Genomic DNA, 10,711 nt, shown 5'->3' with positions numbered 1-10,711 from the left:
TGAAGACACTGATTAGCTTGTTCAGGTGAGTTTTATCAGGGTTGGAGCTAAACTCTGCAGGGACACCGGCCCTCCAGGACCGAGTTTGCTCAGGTCTGGTTTAGGGGATAAGAAGTGCCGCCACTGACTATGCTTTCTGACGTTTAAAACAGAAAATAACACCGTTTGATAATTTTCAAATAAAGAAACTAGTAAAATGCAAAATAAAAAAATAATAATTTAAATTACACTGTTTAAGGGATAATGAGCGCCGCATATGATGCGGTTTTCTGCAATTTAAAGCCCTGTAAATAATGCCGTTTGACAATTTTCAAATAAGAAACTAGTAATATGCAAAATAAATGTAAAAAAAAACAAAAATTAAATTACGCCATTTAAGGGATAATGAGTGCGGCAACTGACGGCACTTTCTGACATTTAAAACGCCGTAAGTAACACCGTTTAGGGCAGACCTGAGCAAACTCGGTCCTGGAGGGCCGGTGTCCCTGCAGAGTTTAGCTCCAACCCTGATAAAACTCACCTGTTTGTAGCTTTCTAGTAAACCTGAAGACACTGATTAGCTTGTTCAGGTGAGTTTAATCAGGGTTGGAGCTAAACTCTGCAGGGACACCGGCCCTCCAGGACCGTGTTTGCTCAGGTCTGCCCTAAACGGTGTTACTTACGGCGTTTTAAATGTCAGAAAGTGCCGTCAGTTTGTCCAGGTCTGGTTTAGGGGATAACGAGCGAATAAAGAAACTAGTATACAATAGAAAAACTAATAAAATGCAAAATAAATAAAAATGCAAAATAAATAAAAATCAGTACCCTGATAAAACTCATTTGTAGCTTTCTAGTAAACCTGAAGACACTGATTAGCTTGTTTAGGTGAGTTTTATCAGGGACCAGGGGCAGGACCAAGTTTGCCCAGGTCTGGTTTAGTGGATAAGTGCCACCACTGACTATGCTTTCTGATGTTTAAAACACAGAGGCCATTTGACAATTTTCAAATAAAAAAACTAGTAATATGCGAATTTAAATTACACCATTTAGGGGATAATGGGCGCGGCAGCTGCACTTTCTAAGAGTTCAGACCTCCAACCCTGATAAAACTCACCTGTTTGTAGCTTTCTAGTAAACCTGAAGACACTGATTAGCTTGTTCAGGTGAGTTTAATCAGGTTTGGCGCTAAACTCTGCAGGAACACCGGCCCTCCAGGACCGAGTTTGCCCAGGTTTGGTTTAGGGGATAATGAACATCGCAACCGACGATGCTTTCTGATGTTTAAAACACACACACACCAAAAAAAAAAAAAAAAAAAAAAAAAAAAAATCGCTGTTTGACAATTTTTCAATAAAAAAACTAGTAAAATGCAAAAGAAAAAAAGATAAATAAAGTAAATAAGTTACGCCATTTAAAAAAAAAAAATAACAATAGTAATATGCAAAATAAATAAATTTAAGTTACGCCGTTTAGGGGATAATGAGCACTGCATATGATGCCATTTTTTTGTAGTTTAACGCACCGTAAATAAGGCCGTTTGACAATTTTCAAATAAAAAACTAATAATATGAAAAAAAATAAAATAACAATAATTTAAATTACGCTGTTTAGGGGATAATGAGTGCGGCCCCTGACGGCACTTTCTGACATTTAAAATGCCGTAAGTAACGCCGTTTAGGGCAGGCCTGGGCAAACTCGGTCCTGGTGGGCCGGTGTCCCTGCAGAGTTTAGCTCCAACCCTGATGAAGCTCACCTGTTTGTAGCTTTCTAGTAAACCTGAAGACACTGATTAGCTTGTTCAGGTGAGTTTAATCAGGGTTGGAGCTAAACTCTGCAGGGACACCGGCCCTCCAGGACCGAGTTTGCCCAGGTCTGCCCTAAACAGTGTTATTTACGGTGTTTTAAACATCAGGAAGTACCGTCAGTATGTCCAGGTCTGGTATAGGGGATAATGAGTGCCACAAGTGACGGCACTTTCTGTCATTTAAAATGCTGTAAATAGTGCTGTTTGACAATTTTCAAATAAAGAAACTAGTAAAATGCAAAATAAAAAATGTATAAATAATTTTAAGTTACGCCGTTTAGGGGACAATGAGTGCTGGAAATGACGGTACGTTGTGACGTTTAAAATACCGAAAATAATGCCGTTTGACAATTTTCAAATAAAGAAAATAGTAAACTGCAAAAGAAAAAATTTAAGATACGCCGTTTAGGGCAGGCCTGGACAAACTCGGTCCTGGAGGGCCGGTGTCCCTGCAGAGTTTAGCTCCAACCCTGATAAAACTCACCTGTTTGTAGCTTTCTAGTAAACCTGAAGACACTGATTAGCTTGTTCAAGTGAGTTTAATCAGGGTTGAAACTAAACTCTGCAGGGACACCGGCCCTCCAGGACCGAGTTTGTCCAGGTCTGGTTTAGGGGATAATTAGTGCCGCAACTGACGGCGCTTTCTGACGTTTAAAACACAGAAAATAATACCGTTTGACAATTATCAACTAAACTAGTAAAATGCAAAAGAAAAAAGAAAAAAACATTAAATTAATTTAAGTTACGCCGTTTAGAGGATGATGAGCGCCACAACTAACAGCGTTTTCTGCAGTTTAAACACAGTAAATAACGCAGTTTGACAATTTAAAAAAATAACGCAAAATAAAAAAATAATGTAAGTTAAGCCGTTTAAGGGATAGAGAGCGCCGCAACTGACAGCGTTTTCTGCTTTTTAAAATACTGTAAATAACGCTGTTTGATGATTTTTCAAATTAAAAATCTAGTAAAATGGAAATTAAAAATTAAATTTAAGTTACACCGTTTAGGGCAGGCCTGGACAAACTTGGTCCTGGAGGGCCGGTATCCCTACAGAGTTTAGCTCCAACCCTGATTAAACACACCTGAACAAGCTAATCAGTGTCTTCAGGTTTACTAGAAAGCTACAAACAGGTGAGTTTTATCAGGGTTGGAGCTAAACTTTGCAGGGACACCGGCCATCCAGGACCGAGTTTGCCCAGGCCTGCCCTAAATGGCGTAACTTAAATGTATTACCTTTTTTTATTTATTTATTTTTTTTAATTTTTTTTATTTTTATTTTGCATCTTACTAGTTTCTTTGTTTGAAAATTGTCAAACTGCATTATTTTCTGTGTTTTAAACATCAGTGGTGACACTTATTATCCACTAAACCAGACCTGGGCAAACTCGGTCCTGGAGGGCCGGTGTCCCTGCAGAGTTTAGCTCCAACCCTGATAAAACTCACCTGAACAAGCTAATCAGTGTCTTCTGGTTTACTAGAAAGCTACAAACAGGTGAGTTTTATCAGGGTTGGAGCTAAACTCTGTAGGGATACCAGCCCTCCAGGACCAAGTTTGCCCAGGTCTGGTTTAGGGGATAATGAGCGCCGCAACTGACGGTGCTTTCTGACGTTTAAAACACAGAAAATAACACCATTTGACAATTATCAACTAAAAAAACTAGCAAAATGCAAAAGAAAAAAAGATACATAAATTAATAAAGTTACGGTGTTTAAAAAAAAAAAAAAAAAAACACTAGTAATGTGCAAAATAAATAAATAAAAAAAATTATTTAAATTACGCCGTTTAGGGGATAAGGAGCACCGCAACTGATGCCATTTTAAAATACCGTTAAAAAAAAAAAACCCAATAAAACTAAGGATAATGAGTGGCACAACTGACGGCGTTTTCTGCTTTTCAGAATACTGTAAATAACGCAGTTTGACGATTAAAAAAAAAAAAAAAAAAAAAAAAAAAAAAAAAAGTAGTAAAATGGAATAGGAAAAATAAAAAATAAATTTAAGTTATGTAGTTTAGGGCAGGCCTGGGCAGACTCGGTCCTGGAGGGCCGGTGTCCCTGCAGAGTTTAGCTCCAGCCCTGATTAAACTCACCTGAACAAGCTAATCGGTGTCTTCAGGTTTACTAGAAAGCTACAAACTGGTGAGATTTATCAGGGTTGGATCTACACTGTGCAGGGACACCGGTCCTCCAGGTCTGATCTAGTGGATAAGAAGTGCCGCCACTGACTACGCTTTCTGACGTTTAAAACACATAAATTAACGCTGTTTGACAATTTTCAAATAAAAAAAAATAAAAAGTTAATACAAGTTACGCTGGTTAAGGGATAATGAGCGCCACTTTCTGTTATTTAAAATGCCGTAAATTACACAGTTTGACGATTTTCAAATAAAAAAAACTAGTAAAATAGAAAAGGGAAAAAAATAAAAAATAAATTTAAGTTATGTAGTTTAAGGCAGACCTGTGCAAACTCGGTCCTGGAGGGCCGGTGTCCCTGCAGAGTTTAGTTTCAACCCTGATTAAACTCACCTGAACAAGCTAATCAGTGTCTTCAGGTTTACTAGAAAGCTACAAACAGGTGAGTTTTATCAGGGTTGGAGCTAAACTCTGCAGGGACACCGGCCCACCAGGACCGAGTTTGCCCAGGTCTGGTTTAGGGGATAATGAGTGCAGCAACTGACTGCGTTTTCTGACGTTTAAAATACTGAAAATAACGCAGTTCGACAATCAAAAAAAAAAAAAAAAAAAACTAGTAAAATGCAAAATAAAAAAAATTAATGTAAGTTGCGCCATTTAGGGGATAATGAGCACCGCAACTGACGGCACTTTCTGCAGTTTATACACAGTAAATAACGCGGTTTGACAATTTTCAAAAAAAAAAAAAACTAGTAAAATGCAAAAGAAAAAAAATTAAATTAATTTAAGTTACGCCGTTTAGAGGATGATGAGCGCCACAGCTAACAGCGTTTTCTGCAGTTTAAACACAGTAAATGACGCAGTTTGACAATTTAAAAAATAAAAAACTAGTAAAATGCAGTTGTAGAAAGCTACAAACAGGTGAGTTTTATCAGGGTTGGAGCTAAACTCTGCAGGGACACCGGCCCTCCAGGACCGAGTTTGCCCAGGTCTGGTTTAGGGGATAATGAGCGCCGCAACTGACGGCGCTTTCTGACGTTTAAAACACAGAAAATAACACCGTTTGACAATTATCAATTAAAAAAAATAGTAAAATGCAAAAGAAAAAAAGATACATAAATTAATAAAGTTACGGTGTTTAAAAAAAAAACCTAGTAATATGCAAAATAAATTAATTAAAAAAAAATATTTAAATTACGCCGTTTAGGGGATAAGGAGCACCGCAACTGAAGCCATTTTAAAATACCGTTTAAAAAAACAAAAAAAACAAAAAAAAAACTAGGGATAATGAGTGGCACAACTGACGGCATTTTCTGCTTTTCAGAATACTGTAAATAACGCAGTTTGACGATTTAAAAAAAAAAAAAAAAAAAAATAGTAGTAAAATGGAATAGGAAAAATAAAAAATAAATTTAAGTTATGTAGTTTAGGGCAGGCCTGGGCAGACTCGGTCCTGGAGGGCCGGTGTCCCTGCAGAGTTTAGCTCCAACCCTGATTAAACTCACCTGAACAAGCTAATCAGTGTCTTCAGGTTTACTAGAAAGCTACAAACAGGTGAGTTTTATCAGGGTTGGAGCTAAACTCTGCAGGGACACCGGCCCACCAGGACCGAGTTTGCCCAGGCCTGCCCTAAATGGTGTAACTTAATTTTATTACCTTTTTTTTTTTTTTTTTTTTTTTTTTTTTTTTTTATTTTGCATCTTACTAGATGACATTAAAAAAACAAAAAACTAGTAAAATGCAAAATAATAAAATTAATACAAGTTATGCTGTTTAGGGGATAATGAGTGCCACAACTGACGGCACTTTCTGATGTTTAAAACACTGAAAATAATGCCTTTTGACAATTAAAAAAAAATTAAACTAGTTAAATGCAAAATAAAAAAAAAAAATTAATATAAGTTACGCTGTTTAAGGGATAATGAGCACTGCAAGTGATGCCACTTTCTGTTATTTAAGATGCCATAAATAACACCGTTTGGCGATTTCCACGTTTAAAAAAAATAGTAAAATGGAAAAGAAAAATAGAAAAAATAAATTTAAGTTACGCCGTTTAGGGCAGGCCTGGACAAACTCGGTCCTGGAGGGCCGGTGTCCCTGCAGAGTTTAGCTCCAACCCTGATAAAACTCACCTGAACAAGCTAATCAGTGTCTTCAGGTTTACTAGAAAGCTACAAACAGGTGAGTTTTATCAGGGTTGGAGCTAAACTCTGCAGGGACACCGGCCCTCCAGGATAGAGTTTGCCCAGTTCTGGTTTAGGGGATAATGAGTGACACAACTGACTGCTTTTTCTGACGTTTAAAACACTGAAAATAATGCAGTTTGACAGTTTTCCAATAAAAAAACTAGTAAAATGCAAAATAAAAAAATTAATACAAGTTATGCTGTTTAAGGGAAAATGAGTGCCACAACTGACGGCACTTTCTGTTATTTAAAATGCCGTAAATAACACCATTTGATGATTTCCAAAAAACTAGTAAAGTGGGAAAGAAAAATAGAAAAAATAAATTTAAGTTACATAGTTTAGACAGAGTTTGCCCAGGTCTGGTTTAGGGAATAATGAGTGCCACAACTGACTGCACTTTCTAATGTTTAAAAAATAACGCAGTTTGACAACTTAAAAAAAAAAAAAAAAAAAAAAAAAGTAACATGCAAAATAAAAAAAATATGTATAATTTACGCTGTTTAGGGGATAATGAGCACTGCAGCTGACGGCACTTTGTCACTTAAAATGTCGTAAATAACGCCGTTTGACGATATTCAAATAAAAAAAAAACTAGCAAAATGCAAAAGAAACAAAATTAATATAAGTTAACGTTGTTTCAGGGATAATGAGCACGGCAACTGATGGCACTTTCTGACATTTAAAACGCTGTTAATAATAATAATAATAATAATAATAATAATAATAATAATAATAATAATAATAATTGTTTGCAGTCCGCTTCAAGGTCGAGGTTAATACTGGACATAGTTGCTTACTTTAAACATGGTTGAGAAATACAGTTTTACTTGTGATGTAAATGGGTGGTTTGGGGTCAGAGATATTGGTAACGTTATTTAGGCAGAAGACCAGTTCTGTAACATGGGGATTGATAAAAAATAATTATGATAATAAATATATGATTAGTGGACAATTACTTTTATCAGTTTCTAGTGATCTAGTGATCTTAGTCAACAAAGAAAAGTAAAATGTATCCCAAAATCTTTAGCAATGTCAAGCATATGTTTTTTTTTAATAACTCTGATGTAGTGTTGGAGTGTATGAAATACACATGTATAGGCAATAGTCTATATTAGGCTTGCCACAATAGACGGTGTTGGCGGTGTTACCGGTTTTAAGACGCAACACCGGTGACATCACTTTTCCACCGTGACACCGTCCCCACGTTTTTTTTTTTTTTTTAAGTATTCGTTTTTTTTATTAAATATTTATTTGAATTAAATGGAAAATATAATTCTAAATAATTTACTTAAGACTAGAGCATGCACTATAATTAAAAACTGAACATGGCTACATGAGTGTCATATTTCATTTATGTTTTCTGATTTACAGAAAGAGAATGGCGTTGTGTTTTTTTTGACAGTTATGTTAATAAAAGTTCTGTTTAATATCAAAATTTTTTTTTTTTTTTTTTTTTTTTTTTTTACTTTGTTTGTCGTCCATTCAAACAATTGACGCCGAATTGCCAATTCTGCAAAACTGAAAGTGAAAGTATAATACGCACGCATTTATAAGCTATTTAAACGCAGAAAAAAAGAGGAAAAGAGGAAACCCCCACCCCCACGGTGATACCGGTATTACCGGTGTTGTCACATGTCGATTAACCGGTGGGGAAATTTCCTCATCGTCACAACCTTAGTCTATATGACTTTAGCCAATACATGGTCAACAAGTAGGCTAACTTGTTTAACTAACTAACACATTATTTAGTCAAATTTCTTTGATTTCTTGCAGCTCTACAGTGTGGTCCACTTGTCTTTGCACCCTGGGAGGGGCAGTGCTGTCACAAGGCAGTAAGTATTACTTAAATTAATTTAATTTTTATTTACAGTTGAAGTCAAGTTTACATACACCTTGCAGAATCTGTGAAATGTTACTTATTTTACCGATATAAGAGGGCTGATCATACAAAATGCATGCTATTTTTATTTAGTGCTGACCTGAATAAGATATTTCAAGATGTAAAACATAGCCCACAAGAGAAAATAATAGTTGAATTTATAAAAATGACCACATTCAAAAGTTTTCATACACGTGATTCTTAATACTGTGCTGTTAACTGAATGATCCAGAGCCATTTTTTTGTTTAGTGATTAGTTGTTCATGAGTCCCTTGTTTGTCCTGAACAGTTAAACTGCCCGCTGAAATCTTTGAACCTTCTGTAATAGTTGTGTGAGTCCCTCAGTTGTCCTCAGTGTGAAAAGATGGATCTCAAAATCATACATTCATTGTTGGAAAGGGTTCAAATACACAGAAATGCTGGAAAACCAAAGAACTTATGGGACCTGAAGCATTTTTTTGAAGAACAGCGGGCAGTTTATCTGTTTCATCTATTCTACAAATTTTTTTCTCACTATTTTCCCCATGCTGTTCGTTCATTTTTCTTGGTGCTGTGAATAACAGGTTTTGTCTTGTGTGTTTTTATGACTGTGTTTCAGTTTCACCACTGATGGGAATAAATTAGGATGGTGGTGCAGAGTGATGGCTATCAACCCTGCATGTCAACAGCTTCATTCAGTCAAAAATGATGTTTAATGGAGGACTTCACAGAGAGGGTCAGTGGCTTGTTTGCCACCACCCACATGCCCTGCATTTAGGGGTGATGGTTATGAGACACTTCTTGTTGTTTTTGCTAATTTTAAGAGTTTAATTTTTTGGTAGTTTTAAGATAAATCAAGTTCTCTCTTAGGACATTGATTCCCAATCTAGCCCTCAGGATGCATCTGTTGTTTTGTTTTTTTTGGTTTATATTCTTGTACGCTTAAAATGCTTTCATGGCTGTAAATTGTTAATGCACTGTACTCTGGGTATGCGTTACTTTACTTTTGCGTTACTTTTTATATCTGAGCAGGGCTTGCTTGTGTTTAATATAAAGTTCTATTTTTGGCTAATGTAAAAGCCTTTTCACACCAAAAGCCTCAGGCTTTGAGAAAAGTAAATTCACGTCTGTACAGTAGACCGCAAAAAAAAAAGTCAACTCTTCAGCAATACAAAAAAAAAAAGGAAAACAAATGTTAGATTATCTTGAGTAATTGTTGCTTATTAGTATGGTTGAAAAAGTGATAATATTATGTAACTCACGTTACTTGTAATGCGTTAACCCCAACACTGCTAAAATGTTTTGAAACGTTTTAATAATTGTATGTTTAAACGTTTAAATATTTGTATGTACTATTCCAACTACACAATACACAATAATAATTACACAATAACTGAAGTAGAAGCAAAATTACAAAGTACTGTAAAAATACAGTACAATACTGTTTTGACTGTATACAGTACATTGTTCTACATACTGTAACGATACATTACAGTACATTGCTGTAAAACAACCTTGCTGCCAGTAACTTACTGTAAAAATACAGGAAAATTTTTAACAGTGTACCAGTCAAAAGGTTTTGAATAGTTTTAATGTTAATAACCCTTATGTGGTCTCAATTTTGGGTTGTACACTCATGGTCTTTGGGGTCTCTAGAGACCCCACGCAACAAAATTTAATTTTGTAACAAAATAATAGTTTTTTTTCTAAAACGAATTTAATTTTTCTGTTCATTAATGTTTTTACTACATTTGTGCCGTTTTTGGAGGATTTATTATGATTTTTTTTAAATTTATATAAATTAATAAATAAATATTTTTTTTAATAGGTTTTTATACAAAAACAGCTTTTTGTGTAAAATTCACTTTATGAAGGACCCACATTTTTAAATTTCACTCATGGGTATAACATGGATCATTTGACATGGAGTGGTGTAAGATTTTTGCCCATCATTTGGAAAATGCCTTTTTAAAAATAAAAAAATATAATTTTTACCAGTAGATGGCTGCAGAGCTCCACTATGTGCTATTTGACTAACTGAAAGACATCTTTTTACAAGTTTTTTCAGTGGGAAAGAAAAGGACATGACATGTGGCCAAGTATGGTAACCCATACTCGGAATTTGTGCTCTGCATTTAACCCATCCAAGTGCACACACACACAGTAATGAGTAGTGAACAAACACCTGGAGCAGTGGGCCGCCATATTGCTATCGCTGCAGCGCCCGGGGAGCAGTTGGGGGCCTTGCTCAAGGGACTCACCTCAGTTGTGGTGTTGAGGGTGGAGAGAGCACTGGTTATTCACTCCCCCCACCTTCAATCCCTGCTGGATCAGGGACTCAAACCTGCAACATTTCGGTTGCAAGCCCGATTCCCTAACCATTAGGCCACATGTTTTTTTTTTTTTTTGGATTTTATCTACATATTATGAAATCACAATTATAAAAATAAAAATTACTTTTTGTCAAAGTAATGGATGCACTGATAAATTTTGAATGGATGAATTTTGAATCGACATTTTGTTGGTTTGATTCCAATCATAATGTAACATTGAAAAACTGATATTTTTCAGTACAAAAAATATTAAACTTTGACAAAAAGTAATTTTTATTGTTATAATTGTGATTTCATTATATGTAGATATCAATCCAACTGAAAAAACTTGTAAAAAGATGTCTTTCAGTTAGTCAAATAGCACATAGTAAATAGTGGAGCTCTGCAGCCATCTACTGGTAAAAATGATATATATATTT

At 35.5% G+C, this 10,711-nt stretch overlaps 1 long non-coding RNA gene across 1 annotated transcript in view; it reads left to right on the top strand.

The window, feature by feature from the left end:
* Positions 1–9,591, top strand: part of LOC127178506 (uncharacterized) — a 17,235-nt gene extending 7,644 nt beyond the window's left edge. The window contains exons 2-3 of the long non-coding RNA XR_007829406.1: positions 7,875–7,933; positions 8,579–9,591. This is a non-coding gene — a long non-coding RNA (uncharacterized LOC127178506). The remainder of the gene's footprint in view (positions 1–7,874; positions 7,934–8,578) is intronic.
* The last annotated feature ends 1,120 nt before the right edge of the window (positions 9,592–10,711 follow it).

This window comes from Labeo rohita, chromosome 2 (genome assembly GCF_022985175.1).
Source record: "Labeo rohita strain BAU-BD-2019 chromosome 2, IGBB_LRoh.1.0, whole genome shotgun sequence".
NCBI classification, from domain to species: domain Eukaryota; kingdom Metazoa; phylum Chordata; class Actinopteri; order Cypriniformes; family Cyprinidae; genus Labeo; species Labeo rohita.
The sequence above is the reverse complement of the archived record's forward strand: the minus strand, read 5'-3'. Positions and strand labels throughout refer to the sequence as shown.